Raw genomic sequence first — 12762 nt, 5'->3', positions numbered from 1 at the left:
ACCGACTGCACTTGCATATGGAACACGGGACATGTCCTCTTCCTCTTCTTGTGTCTTAGGACACTGTTCAATAGATAACCTCACACCTATAGGTATAGGAACCTTCACCGGTTTACTATCCTGCATATTAAACCTCTATAGTATTGTCTCGACATACTTCCTCTGGTTTAACCAAAGCTTCCTCTTTGCCCGATCTCTTTTAATTTCCATGCCCAAAATATAGTTTGCAGCACCAAGATCTTTCATGTCTAATTTGGAGGACAACTGGGTCTTCAATCCTTGATAATTTCTTTGTCATTTCCAACCAGCAACATATCATCCACATACAAGACCAGATAAATGACACGGTCACCAATATATTTAAAATACACACAATGATCTACTTTGCTTCTGGTGAAGCCAAGTCCCCATATAAATGTATCAAATTTCTGATACCACATCCTTGGTGACTATTTTAACCCATACAGAGACTTCTTCAACTTGCATACCAGTTATTTCTTACCCTTCACCACAAAGTCTTCAGGTTGCTTCATGTATATTTCCTCTTCTAGATCCCCATGAAGAAATGTTGTCTTCACATCCATCTGTTCTACCTCAAAATCAAAAGAAAAAGAAATAGATAAAAGTAATCTAATAGAAGTTACCTTGGCAACAAGAGAAAAAATATCACCAAAATCAATTCTCGGCACCTGGGAATAACCTTTTGCTACCAACCGAGCTTTGTATTTCTCCACCTTTCCTTCTACATTTGTCTTCTTCTTGAACACCCATTTGCTGCCAATGGGTTTCCTTCCATCTGACAACTCCACCAAATCCCAAGCCTCATTTTTGTGCAAATATTCCATTTCATCAACCATGGCCTCCTTCTAGAGTTTGCAATCCTCTGAATCTATTGCTTCCTTCACAGTTCTAGGATCATCGTCAGTAATAAATAAAGAAAAATTTGAATAGAAAGAAGATGGACTATACCTTTCTGGCTGCCTTGTTTCTTGAACTGATCTTCTCACACCCGGAGTTTTTGGCTCTTCATCTTCTGATTCCTCCTCTGCTGTAGAGTCTGGTTCTTCCTCCTTAAGCTCAAACTCTATCTTCTCAGGTTCCTTTGGTTGGACTTCATGTTTAATAACATCTTTTACCTCTATGAACACCACATCTCGGCTATACACAACCTTCTGTGTGACTAGGTTCCAAATCTTATAACCCTTTAAACCATCCTTATACCCAATAAAGATGCACTTTTCAGATTTACTATCCAACTTGGTTCATTTCTCCTTTGGAACATGTACATATGCATCACATCCAAATACCCTTAGATGTGAAAGAGAGGGTTTCTTACCAGTCCATACCTCTTGTGGAGTCTTATCCTCCAATGCTGATGAAGGTGACCTATTGACCAGGTAACATGCAGTATCCACCGCCTCTCCCCAAAATTTCTGTCCTAACCCGGCACCACTTAGCATGCTTCTTGCCCTTTCCATCAACGTCTTGTTCATTCTTTTTGCAACTCCATTTCGCTGAGGTGTATATGGAGTAGTCTTCTGTCGTGCTATACCACACTTCTTACATAATTCTTCAAATTCCTTGCTGCAAAACTCTCCACCATTATCTGTCCTCAGCACCTTTATCTTCTTCTCTGTCTGATTTTCCATGAGAGCCTTAAATTATTTAAACCTGTCAAAGACTTCAGATTTCTTCTTAAGGAAATATATCCATGTATTCCTTTAGAATTCATCTATAAATGATACATAGTACACAGACTTACCCAGTGATGGAACCTTCACAGGTCCAAACACATCACTGTGCACAAGTTCTAATATCTATTTCGCCCTCTTACTACAAGAGGGGAAACTCACCCGATTCTGCTTCCCATATACAAAATTTTCACAGAAATCAAAATCAAGAGAACTATTACTCATACCTTCGACCATACCTTTACCATGAAGTATTCGAAGGCCCTTCTCTCCAATATGTCCAAGCCTTTGATGCCACAACATGGTCTTCTCTCCAAAGACCACTAGATTTTCTGCTCCACTTTCAGGAACCACAGGACTGTTGCACCCATCAATAACAATGCTACCTTTCAGCTTGTAGAGAGTTCCACTTCGAACTCCCCGCATCAATACCAGTGCTCCCCGAACCATTTTGCAGGTATCCTTATTGAACACTGTTTTTACACCTGCATCATCCAGCTTTCTTATAGAAATCAGATTTTTGGCCAATGCAGGAATATGCAGAACACCCGGAAGTGTTCTAACCCTTCCACCTTGCAACTTCAACTTTACTTTTCTGAGACCAATGATTCTAGCCTTCCTATCATCCCTTAAGAAGACATCACCACCATCATATTTCTCATACTCACAGAACCACCCTCTATGGGGAGTGAAGTGAAAGGAGGCACCTGAGTCAATCAACCATGCCTCATGATCTACATGTGTACTTGAAGAAGCCAAGTACACATCCCCACCTTCATCTGGGGTGGGTTTCGCCTCTGTAGAAGGAGCATCATCAGATCCCTTTCCTTTATCAGGAGCTTTAGATTTATAGCCCCTTTTGTAGTGCCCTTCCTTTCCGCATTTCCAGCACAACACCTTTACAAGTTTTCCTAGAGATTTAGATCTCCCTCTAGAATTAGATCTCCCACTTGATGACTTATTTTTTTTTCTGTTCTCTGATCGTCCTTGTACAGACAAGGCATCACCATTCTGGCTCTCCACATTTTTCCGTCTCATCTCCTCCATCATCAAGGATGAGACTATTTCATCAAACTGCAAGGCATTTGCATTGCTACCTATTGTAATAACCAAACTATCCCACGAAACTGGTAGAGAACACAACAAACTGATGCACTTATCTTCATCTGAAATTTTAATATCAATAGATGCTAATTGACTTACCACAGTATTAAATGCATTCAGATGCTCTGTCACCGAGTCTCCATCTTTCATCCTCAGGTTATACAGCTTTTTCCGTAGGAACAATTTATTCACCAGAGACTTAGATTGGTACAAAGTCCCTAACTTGTCCCACAAAGCCTTCACCGTAGCTTCCCTTGATACTTTCAACAATACTGAATCTGAGACACACAATCGTATTGTGCTCTTTGCCTTCCGATCCAACTTCTTCCATTCTTCATCGGACACTCCTGTTGGTTTAGTACCCGGATCTACTGCGATCCACTGATCTTTATCCACCAACATATCCTCCATATTGAGTTTCCACAACTCAAAACTCTGACCATTAAATTTCTCGATCTCTATCCTTCCACTGCTCGCCATCTTCTTTCACCACCAGAATCGATCTCCCAGGTCTCCCACTGAATAGGGTCTGCCACAAGCCTGAGTGAAACCCCTCAGTGACAAAGGCGTCCCCTTGAAGCCAAAACTGCTCTGATACCAAATGTAGGTTTTAACCCCGTACAGAAATTACCTGCATACGAATTCTAAAACACAGAAAATAAACAATGCGAGAGCATAACACATAAAACTCATATACATAGAGACTTACCCTGGATCCCAAAACCGGGACTACCAGCTTGATTTTTCATTATGTTCCTTTCAATGTTACAATACATATTTATACATGCCGAAGCATCCAATACCATGGACAAAAAACCATCGCATCCAAAAAACATGTGCGAAAATCATGCAAAAAACCATAGGTGGGTCCGCCCAACCTAACATAGGGTCCAAAACCAAACTTTTTCGGGGCGCTGCCCCGGACCCCATAAAGTGGGGTTACGGGTACCCCTCAAACCCCCTGTGACCTCCCCCCCTCTAACCCCCGGTTAACTACGTGGAAATAATATAACACAACCCAACATGAAATACGAAGTATATGTAGGAATAAATGATTATCTTGGACTACTGCAGGAATGAGAGGCTTAAATAGAGATAAAACAGAGCTTAAGGCTTATGGGAATAGGGTAAAAATAGAGCAATTTGGGACACCAACAAAACATAACTAGTTTCTTTCTTCATAATTGTCATTTGTCTCATTTCATGATGTAATTATTATATATTGATCAAAAGAAGAAGGAACATTGTAAAAAGAAAATTTATTAAAGCACAGGTGTCATGCTTAAGTCTTTGGTAAATATGTCGGGAATCCATTGCATGCCTATATGATTATCTTCAGTCAAAATGTCATTGTCATTATGTAAAGACCTGTTTTGGAACTTGTATAAAATAAATAAAATCATTTTGCATTTTGGAAAAATGCTTGTAGTTGTCCCAAGAATAGATCAACTAGCTAGTTGAAGTTGGCCTCACATTGGGCTTAAGGAGTGGTTGGACGGATCTATAAAGTAGAAATTCCACCTCCTTTTAGAGACATCACACATGGACTTTATTTTAGAGAAATTTTGCAGATAAGAAGAAATATGAAGTACAAAATAAGGAGAGATGATTTTAGTTGAGGAGCAATCTGCCCTTGAAGACATTGAAGGTCTATAACATGAGAAGTTCCTATTGAAATTTGTAAATAGTATTGGTCTTCATAATTGTATTTGGCTCATGACATGATGTATATCCTATGTGTAACACCCTCCTCCTAGAACTACCGAGGTAACCATGCCAACCAAGTAAACATGCGATGAGAGGCTACTATTATTGGATTCAGCCTCCTGTGTGACCGTAAGGAAGTGGAATCAATGCAACACATCAACCAACCTATCCACATCAACAATAGAACCCTCAGTAGATATGTCAGACACTAGGACATCTTGTCCCTGGGTCCCACTGATGTCCTGGACATCTTAGGCCTAAGTCGATCTCATGCTATAGGCAAGAGAGCATCTAGAAACCCAAATTCACTCTCACAAGCTTGCCTGCTAGCAACCAAAGACTAAATTTTGCAATGCTATGCCAACAACTACAGTATTTGAGCCACGTGTTCAGGCTTAGAGCCCAGGTTACTACCCAGAATGGAATGATTACTCAGGAACAATAAAATAACAGGGAAACAATGATGCAAAAGCAATATGTTGAACAAGACCTTAATCAGATCCCTACTAGTCATCCTAGGCATTTAGTCAAACATATCATCAACATGTAACCTACAGGTGTAAACAATAGAATTAAGTGTAGGGATCTCATACTTATCTGAGAATCTCTATGAACCATTGTTCCCTCATGTCATTTGTTGCATTATCATCTATTAGGCCATAGATACATTATCCATTCATTTTCACAAGCTTGCCTGCTAGTGACCAAAGACTAAATTTTGCAATGCTATTCCAACAACTACAGTATTTGAGCCACTTTTTCAGGCTTAGAGCCCAGGTTACTACCCAGAATGGAACGATTACTCAGGAACAATAAAATAACAGGGAAATAATGATGCAAAAGCAATATGTTGAACAAGACCTTAATCAGATCCCTACTAGTCATCCTAGGCATTTAGTCAAACATATCATCAACATGTAACCTACAGGTGTAAACAATAGAATTAAGTGTAGGGATCTCATACTTATCTGAGAATCTCTATGAACCATTGTTCCCTCATGTCATTTGTTGCATTATCATCTATTAGGCCATAGATACATTATCCATTCATTTACAAGTAAAAACATGCTGAGAGCCATACATAGTTGTTTTCATAAAACCTACATATAACCAGCATAATAGGAAAACAATATCATAAGCATATCACTCATAAAATCCATAGATACATCAGTACCTTTACACATGAAAAGCAAGGGAATGAATTTTTCATTAATGAATGCAATAAACCAACAAGAGATGGGACCACCACATTCCACCTGACCATAGAATGGCTAAGCCAAATCTCTCTTCAGCCATTCGCCCTCGTGCCTTATTCCAAGCATTAATGTGGGACTCAAACCAAAAGAACAAACCAAGGCATATTGAGGCTAAACCACCTCACCCTCATCAATAGAAGGTGGGATTTACCATAATCTATCTTGGATCACTATGCCAAAACAATGAACACATCATAATAGGCTTTACCATGATCTCCACCCGATCACTAGGCCAAACAAGCATGGATGACACTAGATTTCGCCATCTACACCATGAGGAATTTTCTTGTCTCTTAGTCTTTCAAGATTTATCGCAACCCAAACCTGGATCACTAGGCCCTAAACCGAGACCCACTCTCTAAGATTTAACTCATATCCCAAACCTGTGATTACTAGGCCCAACAGAGAGCCAACCACCTCTTGGCTTTACCATATATTCTTCCATTCACCAACAAGGATTCCTAGGCCCACTGAGGCAACATAATAATGGCTTTATCACAACCCATAGTCTGGCTCAGGGGTCACTAGGCTAGTGGCTTTATAGTGATCCACAATCTGGTTCAGGGACCACTAGGCCATGTTCTCTATGATTCAAAGATCCGGCCCACTCAGCATCAAATCCATCCGACAATCTACCTCAACCAAAACATGAGAACCACATCAAACCATGGCTATCTGAAAATGGAAAGGATAGGCTGAAAGCACTATTACACCTGGAAAAACTCATGCCATGAGAGAAAATAACCACATGTAATGCCATGGAAGCCAAATATAGCAAGGAAAATACACATGCAAGTTGATACTTGCAATGAAGATTGTTGTAGGTGCTTGATCGTACCTTCCCTGCTTGATCTTTTCTTCCTCTTGCCTTCTTTGTGTTTCTTGCTCCAATGCCAAAATTGCTCGAAGAAAATCTAAGTGTCCAAGAGTGAGAGAGAGAGAGAGAGAGAGAGAGAGAGAGAGAGAGAGAGAGAGAGAGAGAGAATATTGAGAGATCTCCAAAACTCAACTGAGAAAAGGTTACCAACTGATCCTCATAAGCTTTTTTATGAATGAGGCCTCTATTTTCTTCATTTTCCATCAATTTCCTTCAATTTCCTCCTCACATGCAACCATTGACCTTTCACCTCCCTTTTCTCCTAATTTCCATTATTTCCATAAATAAATGTGCCAAAAATTCCATTTTGTCTTTCCAAATCCTTAGCCATTACCATTTCCAATTTCCTTAGCTATAAACAATCAAATGAACACCCATTAGGATGTCTTGCCCAACATTCAGCTTAGAATATGTGTCCAATCAACCATAGTTATTATTTTTTCCTTTATTTACTTTTATTACATGGAATTTTCACCAAGGATGTTAGAGAACCCTCCCCCTTGGGGGACACCATCCTGGGTGTTAGACGACACCAATACCTCACCAAAACTGCTAAAAAGCAAAAATACTACCCATGGAAATTTATAACATAGCTCGTTGTAGTATTTACAATGATCATCCTGCTGAAAGCAAACCATCATAACAACATAATAACATGACATCATAATAATGTGAAAGCCATACCAATTATTGGAGATTTATAGCTTAGCTCATGGCGGTATTTACATCCATATACATATGTAGATATAGAAAAATCATCAAAACATATACTGAAACATATACCAAATCATAAACCGAAATCACACCAAAACTCAGAGCCAAAGTAGATTTCCCTCAACTGACAAACAAGGAAGGATACATAGCCCACATCTGATCCACCATCTCCCATGTATCTTCATCGAGCCCAAAGTGCTTCCACTACATTTTAACTTGCTCGATTCCAGAGAGTGGGCATCTTTTTCTGCAATATACACTGAGGCTTCAGCTGGAATTCTCCATCTGGTTCCACCTGCAATACAGACCAGTCAATCATATGATGAAAGTCCTTAACATACTCCTTAAGCAATTATACATGGAAAACATAATGGAATTTCATTGTCAGAGGCAATGCAAGTTAATAGGCTACCGGCCCAATCCTGTCAATGATAGTGAAGGGTCCACAAAAACATGGTGCCATATGGGCACATGATCCAATTCATAAGGAGCTCTTCTTCGATTTGTTGCGCAAGTACACCTATTCCCCAACTGAGAACTCATTGGCCAACTTGTTACGATATGCATAAATTTTCTTCCTATCCTATCTTGCATTTAGATTTTTCTTTATAACCTCCATTTCTTGTTCCATTTCTGCCAACCTCTCTAATCCAATCCACACCCTATTAATTGGATCACTCCAACTGGTGGGAGTGTTACAACTCCGACCATACAATGCCTCAAAAGGAATCATCCTCAATGACTCCTGATAATCATTGTTTTATGTGAACTCTACCAAAGGGAGATACTCTTCCCACTTCCGCTACTAATGCATCACATACATCCTTAATATGTCCTCCAATATCTCGTTGACCCTTTCTGTCTGTCCATCTATCTATGGATGATAAGCTATGTTGAATGCCAACTTTGTGTCTAAACTGGAAAATAACTCCTTCCAAAAGTTGGAACTGAACTTCACATCCCTCTCTAACACAATATTCTTTGGGACACCTTGCAATCTAACCACATCTATAATGAATACCTATGCCACATCACTAGCTGAGAATGTAGACTTCACCAGAATGAAATGTGAAACCTTTGTTAACTTGTCCACAAAAACCATGATGGAATCATGTTGCCTCATGGTCTTCGACAACCATGTGATGAAGTCCATGGAAATAACCTCCCATTTCCATTTTAGAATTGTGATTGGCTGTAGAAGTCCACCTAGATGTTTACACTCCGCTTTCACTTTTCGACAGTCAAAACAGCTCGCCACAAAGTCTACTACATCGCTCTTCAAATTCGACCAATAGTAAAATATCTTCACTACTGTCAGTGACTTCTGAGAACCTAGGTGATCCAAATATGGTTTTTCATGAAACACTCCGAAGATCATGTTCTCGAGCTCACTGCTATTGGGCACATATTTCATGTCTCTGAATCTAAACAATCCATCCGTTGTAAGACAATAATCCATACCATGTGCACCTGAACCTGTACTTGTTCCTATACCTATATTACCACCTCTTCCTCTACCACTACCTATACTTGTCCCTGCACCTATACCTATACCTGTACTACTACCTATACCTGTACCAGTTCCCTGCTGCAACCTATGCACAATCTCCATATACTTGACATCCTACTGACCTACCTGTAAGATCCTATCTTGTAGATCTATTCCATAGGAGCTCATAGTTGCCAAGTGATTTACCTGTACCAATTTTCTAAGAGCATCTTCCACCCTGTTCTCTTTACCTTTGATGTACCTGATCTCGAAGTCAAACTCACTGATCGTGTCCAACCATCTAGCCTGCCTGGTGTTCAAATTTGGCTAGTCGAGCAAATACCTCAACCCATTGTGATCACTCATAAGTACAAACCTCTTGCCAATAATATATTGCCTCCAAATATTCAATGCATGTATGATCACTGCTAATTCAAGATCATGTGTCAGGTAGTTCTTCTCATTCCTGTTTAGATTTCGGGACTCATAGCATACCACCTATCAATACCGCATAAGGACGCCACCAAGTCCTCTCTTGCAAGCATTTGTGCACACTACAAACTATTTGTTTGGATCTACAATCTTTAGCACTGGTGCATGTGTCAACAACACTTAAGCTTCTCAAAACTACCCTCATACTCCTCTGTCCATTCAAACTTCTTACCTTTCCTCTACAATGATGTGATAGGATAAGGAATATGTGAGAAGTTCTTGATGAACCTCTGATAATAGCCTTCTAGACCTATGAAATATCTCACCTCATCTACATTCATAGGAGCTACCAACTCCATGATGGCCCTTATCTTTTCTAGATCTACTGCAATACCTCCTGTGCACTGTATATTTGAGGCCTACCACCTTGATTCTATGGAAAATCTCTCTTAATGTGTTCCTTACAACATGTCAAACACTCCAAATGAATAGTACTAACACCTCTATGCTACTGTTGCAACTCATGTCCCTATCTAGATGCATTAATCTTCTTTTTCGGTACCACATTCTCTTTCTCGTCTACATTCTGAGGCCTTGTCCTCTTAGGATTCCATTTACCTTGACCTTTGTCTTTTCCCTTCCATCCTTGTGGAGATTCATTCTTACGCTTTGACTGTTCATAGAAATGCTTCAATTTCCCAATGACTTCCTCAAGTGATCGAGGCTCATCATACTCAATCCAATCTCTAAATGCCAATGGAAAACCACTGAAAATTCTCTTAACTTTAGCCTTCTCATTAGTAAGATATGATACATACCTCAATAGCTCCAAAAACTTGGTCATGTACTCTTCATCTGTCATTGATCCCATCTTTAGCTCATAGAATTATTTGGCCTTACTGTCGTAGTACCTCTCTCACAAGTAATTCTTCCTTAAAATCCTCTTGAACTCCCGTGAACTGAAGTCATACATCCTGATGTCTTTGACCCACCTAACATCTTCCCACCATATGTCTAATTTACATTTCAAGTTGAAGATAAATATTATGGCCTTCATGTTATCTGTGTACTCATGAAACTCAAATAATTTGTTCATCCCAAGTATCCAAGCCTCTACATCTTGTGGCTTCTTCACATCTCCATCAAATGTAGGTGGCTTCACTTTCTTAAATTCATCAGGTAAGTATCCCCTATCATTCCTCCTGTAAGGATGATAATGATGATGATCATGATGTATATTAGAACCAGAACTAGAATAGTACATGTACTCATAAACCCTCTTATCTGGAGTGTCCAACAAGCTACCATCTCTCATTATATCAGATCTATTTGACCTATTTCTACCAGGAGGCCTACTTACATATAACCCATTAGTTCTATCCTCCTATCCATGGCTGATCTGAAGTGGCCCTTGTCTCTTCAAGTCTAACGAAATTTGAAGAAGTATTGCATTAACCTCTTCTTGCTTCTCTTGTGCCTATATGATCCAATCATTATCTTCTTTACAACTCCCTATCTCTTCCTTCAATCTCCTCAATGTATCTACCAAATCAGAAGTGTGCCCCGAACCATACTGCTCATCTGATGCATAAGGAGATTCTATGTAGTTTACCACCTTGCTAGCCATTTCAGGTCTTTCCTACAATGCATAATATGTCAGATAAACGAAATCACAATAAATCAGTGTACCTTAGTGTAATTTGAGGAGGCTACCTCGTCTGCCAGATCATAAAACAATTGTGATACATGTATAACATAATCGTAAGAACATATAGACATATAACAAGTGTGCCAAATCATAAACATCACTCTAGCTAGGGTCGAATCATTAATGCAAAGGCATATCAACAATTCATGCTATGACCTCATGCATGACAACAACCATTACTCTGTTGTACACATTTCCACATGCGACCATCAACATGCATAAGCAATACTAAAACAACTACACATATGCATAAACTCATGTAGTTCAGTGTAAGAGATCAATTCTTGTAATCAACCTACAAGACTGATACATCTAATCAAACCTACAAGAATGCAAGGACATAAGTAGGCAACATAAAATCAATCATATCCTCTTGACGATGCATTCCACAAGATCAACATCAAATTCTCCATAACAACCTTACTTCAACCATAATCAATCATCAAACAAATGTAACAAGCACATGGAATGAAAGTGTAAGAGACACACATGCAACTGACATGCATGCATGACCAACACAAACCACTGATCCAGATCGATGAGTGAACCCTGCTTTGCTACTACTCTGTAACACCCTCCTCCCACATATACCCAAGTAACCATGACAACTGGGTAAACATGCAATGAGAGGCTACTATGATTGGATTCAACCTCCTATATGACCTTAAGGAAGTGGAATCCATGGAACACATCAACCAACCTATCCACATCAGCAACAGAACCCTCAGGAGACATGTCAGCCACTCAAACATCGTAGCCAGTCAGTTTCTCTCATGCTATAAACAAGAGAGTGTCCAGAAACCCAAAGTCACTCTCACAAGCTTGTTTTCCAGCGACTAGAGACTAAATTTGTTAGTGGTATGCCAATGACTCTAGGATTTGAGCCACATTTTCAAGCCCAGAGTGGAGGTCACTTCAGAGAATGGCATGATAACTCTGGAATATTAAAAGAACATAGAAACAATGATGCAAAAGCAAGAAGTTGAACAAGACATTAATCATACCCCTACTAGCCATGCCAGGAATTTGGTCAAACATATCATCAACATGTAACCTACAGGTGTAAACAATAGAATTAAGTGTAGGTATCTCATACTTATCTGCGAATATCTATGAACCATTGTTCCCTCATGTCATTTTCTGAATTATCATCTATTAGGCAATAGATACATTATCTATTCATTTACAAGTAAAAATGTGGTGAGAGCCAAACATAGTTGCTGCCATAAAACATAAATATAACTAGCATAATAGGGACAGTAATATCATAAGCATATCGGCCAAAAAATCCACATATACATCAGTACATTTACACATGAAAATTAAGCGAATCAATTTCACATTAATGAATGGAATAAACCAAATGGAAATGGGACTACCACGTTCAACCCAACCATAGAATGGCTGAGCCAAATCTCTCTTCATCCATTCACCCTTATGCCATATTCTAAGCATGAATGTGGCACTCAAACCAAAATAACCAACCAGGGCATATCGAGGCTAAACCACCTCATCCTCATTGATAGAAACCACGATTTACTGTAATCCATCCTGGATCACTAGGACAACATGATTAACACATCATAATAGGCTTTACCGTGATCTCCAACCGATCACTAGGTCAAACAAGCATGGATGCCACCAGATTTCTCCACCTACACCGTGAGGAATTTTCATATCTCCTAGTCTTAGGATTTACCGTAATCCAAATCCGGATCACTAGGCCCTAAAACGTGACGCACTCTTCAGGCTTTAACACATATCCCAAACCCAAGATTACTAGG

The sequence above is a fragment of the Pinus tabuliformis genome, chromosome 2_2, assembly GCF_031772625.1.
Source record: "Pinus tabuliformis cultivar Carrire ecotype Pingquan chromosome 2_2, CPIR1, whole genome shotgun sequence".
In the NCBI taxonomy this organism is placed as follows: domain Eukaryota; kingdom Viridiplantae; phylum Streptophyta; class Pinopsida; order Pinales; family Pinaceae; genus Pinus; species Pinus tabuliformis.
Note: the sequence above shows the minus strand (reverse complement) of the source record.